The sequence below is a fragment of the Protopterus annectens genome, chromosome 3.part0 (assembly GCF_019279795.1).
Source record: "Protopterus annectens isolate FY-2018-M chromosome 3.part0, PAN1.0, whole genome shotgun sequence".
Lineage (NCBI taxonomy): Eukaryota > Metazoa > Chordata > Ceratodontiformes > Protopteridae > Protopterus > Protopterus annectens.
The window spans coordinates 1,906,453,397-1,906,457,410 of record NC_056731.1 but is presented as its reverse complement, the minus strand read 5'-3'; positions in this window follow the sequence as shown (position 1 = coordinate 1,906,457,410).

Here is a 4,014-nt window from a genome sequence, read left to right as displayed (position 1 = left end):
TGTTACAACTAACTTGGAATGCTGTTGTCTATGCTGTAACTAAACACACCTAATCACAGAACGTATGGGAAGGCCGGTCCCAGCGGACCCACCTGCCCCTTCTCAGCTGGCAGTTGCACCTGGTACCAGCAGGTCTGGTGCCCAGCCCGGGCCACCCTCCTCCGTAGGTCCTGTGCCACCTTTGGGTGGAAGCACTGCTGAGGATGGGGCTCACCCCCCCTGCAAGCGTGGGCGGAGAAGGGCCTCCTGTCACCCTCCGGAGAGTCCGGGTTGTGGTGCATAGGGAGATCCAGTGTTTAGTCACTGATCCCCTATGCCAGCTCGAGGCGAGAGTGGCGCGATTCACGGGTGAGTCTGCCCCTCCTACGCAGCCCCCAGCACAGCGACCCTTGGGTCTGTGAAGGTCCAGTGGTGACTGCCCATGGGTGGGGATCTCAGTCCCACTGTTACCATCTGTGGGCTCATGGACTTGCGATTTCCAAACATCTGTCCCCATCAATTGTGTTCACCCACCCCATGTGTCATACTCCACCCCTGTATGCATCTTGTTTGTCTTGTCTGTTTACCTACCTAACCTACCTCCCCAAATATGCCTACTTCCTCTACCTCACTTTCCACTGTCCCCTGGAAAAAAAAAAAAAAAAGGGCAATCTGTACCCGAAAAAAAATTACGTCCCATACATAGCTTCCCATTTCGCACACATGTCCGTTGGACATGTACACTGATAATTCTAATTGGCAGTACAACAAACTATGTTGTCCTCACCCCTCTCTCAAGGGTGGAAGGTTTCAAATTTCACTCCAAATTTGCAACATATACACAGCTGTTGCTGGTAAAGAAATGGGCAGCTATGGACCTTCCCTACACCTGTCCTGCACATCCCGAGCTTGTTTTCCTACTGTCTTCACCTCTTTGTGCCCCCTTTAGCACCACTTTCCTATCTCCCCAATTTCTTTTCTTTCAAAGAAATTAGCGCGGGGGTTAGTGGGAGTAAGCACTTTTAAGCAGTAGTAAGTGGGATTAAGTGAGTGTGCACATGTGTGCGCTTAGCTAAGCATCACTAAGCATCGCGCAAACCCACGCAAACCCGCTTACAACTGCTTAAAAGTGCCTTAGTCACTCTAGGTCAGGGCCCTTGTTCTGTTCAGCAGCAAAATTAAAATACCTTTGTCAGTCTCAAACCCCAGACCTTGGACACATAAGACTGCATGAAGTACCACTAAGCCACAGCGCATATACAGTAACTTTGTGCTGCAAAAATATATAATTTATTACAATGAGTGAATGTAAAGGAAATATAGGAAGGCCATAACACAAAGCCTGTTCTGTGGATCTTTACCAGCAATTGTTGTGGGATTGCATTACATGAGTGTGATGTGAGAAGCAGCTAATCAAGCAGAAAATAATGTTGCAGAGTCACTTTACAACCCCCACATATTTTCATAGCAGCACAAACACTGGCATATCTGAGTAGGGCAGAGGCCATACCTCCTAACTCAGTCAACTTTCCAGGGATGTCCCTGATTGTGAAACATATTTTAGCTGTGTCCCTCAGAATCCCACAGAAAAGTACTGACGTCAGTCAGAATGGTGGGCTATTACACAATGAATACTGACAATAATTACAGTAGACACTGCTTGTATGTCATGAAAGGAGTACTAATCCATATGCACTGCTTCACTGAAGTATACACCTACTGTTCCTATTATGTGTAAGGTGTACCTCACATTCAACTACATATCCATGACACCATGCAAAGATGTATGTAACTGTTCTATAGGCCCAGCAGAGGCCCAAACACACAGGCATATAGGCTATACTGCTGTTACACCCTCTGCAAATAGCTTTCTTAGGCCCTCTCCAAGCATACCTTTATGTAGGAGTATAACACAGAAATACTAATGGATGTCGCCATGTACTGGTAGCAACTGACTATAACAATGCCATTGTAACAGTTCTGAAAACACCTGTGAGTTGCACAGACAAAGAATGACAGTGTAACGTCTGGCTACCAACTGGGTAAGTTCACAGGTGGGAACCATGCAGACAGACACCTTGCCCTGATAAACACACAGGTACACACCAATCCTGCAAGTCCAGTAAGATAATATTCACACATTAATGCATAATGCTCTCAGTATGTAAGCCCCCCCCCCAATTAAAAGATACTTGTGCGTTTAGGGTCTACCAACTGTGTAGGTAGGCATACTCAGTACAGGAATTGTCCGGTTGTCCTGCGAACCCTGTGCTAATGTCAACAGTAAAAAAACATAACCCTGCAGATGTCAGTACATTAATATTCCCAGTATAGTCACATAAATTTTGTGTAAGCATTTGTAGTGGTGAGCAAAACTCTACACTGATAGCTTAGCGTTGGAAGTGGCAACAGTCAGGTCTGAGTACAACATGTACAGCACTGTCTACACCTCTAGTTTCATTTATAAGACATATACTAACTGTCTGACTTACACAACAGTCTCCACAGCAAACAACCATGGGCCCCACTCTGGATATCTGAAAGGGCTATGCCTACATACCTTAGAAATTTATAGCATTGGGTTGCTATGACAGTGAGTACTGCAATTACCACTCAGCAGGCTGTATGCATTTACCAAATGCTGGCCAACAATTGGTGCAGAGGGTATCACATGCACATGTGCAGATACCTATAAAAGCAGATAGGACTTGCTAGCCCCACATGCAATCATTACATTGTAAGTTGCACATAGCAAGCAGGAAAAAAAAAAAAAAAAAAAAAAACAGTACATTTCAGTACACACACACAAAAAAAATTACATACACAGATGGACCCAGAAGGGACATACAGGTATGTAACAGTTTGTAGTTACTGACAGATAGTAGATGGTTATGGCTAGTACTGTTGATCCTCTGATACATGCATATGTGGTAGCAGTAGGTATGTATGCATTGATGCCATGCAAATGTATTGCCATGGAGAAATTGTTGGGTAGCTGTGTGCAGTGGGACATAAGTGTGACAGTTGTAGGCCAGCAGTACATGTCAAACATCTGAACATGTTATCTATGGTCTGTACAGTACTGCATTTAAAGTCAGTTTTGGGGAGTATTGCAAACACCTAGATAAACTTGGATGTCACAGAGTAAGACATGCATGATAGTCACATAATGTGTAGCTTAGCATTGGCAATTGCTGTAGCAGGCTAGCATAGTGATATATCATTTGCAGCTATGTATACCCTTGTACTATTACTGTATGCACACATGTGACAACTGTCCTACCTGTAGCAAGGCCCAACAGGTCATCCGTGAGGTGTATGGACTTACAACATTGTGGACCTTGTGTCTGTATGTCACACACATATGTCGAGATACATTTGTGTCTGATTTCTGAGCATCTGAACATGTGCATAGAGCAAGGGACATACTGCAAGTGTTTGTGAAAGGCGGACATTTATATGTTGGTGCAGGTTATGTGCATATATCTATGTAGGTTGTAGTGTGTGTCAAACAAGACAGCATACAGTGCTGGCATATGACATGTGTTGTTCAAATGCCATGGGTATGCTTTGTTAGGTATATAGTCTCCCAGATATGGGGTCCTGCTAAACAATTATGGGCTGAGAACACCTTCCATGCATTCTGCACAAGACTGTGCAATATCATTACATAACTGCATCCCCCTCAACCTTAGCATTATTAATATTCCCACCATGAAAGGTGGACTGTATATGTGCTGATATGCATATCAATGTGTACACCAGTGGATGTTGAAATGTACGCCCCAGGTGAATGTTGTACATGTATTGCTATCCCTGTTGTTAAAAGCCCTGTACCCATGAACTAAAACATAGGTGGTAGTGTACTCAACACCGAAGGTGTGATAAGAGACTATGGGACACAGGTGGACAGTAGTGTCCCTAATGATGATCACTGTGCCACACTAGTCATGTAAAACTAGTACAGTCCATATGTCATCAGTAAATTTGTGTCATCCATTGAAACAGAGGTCAGGGTTCCACTCCACTCATCAG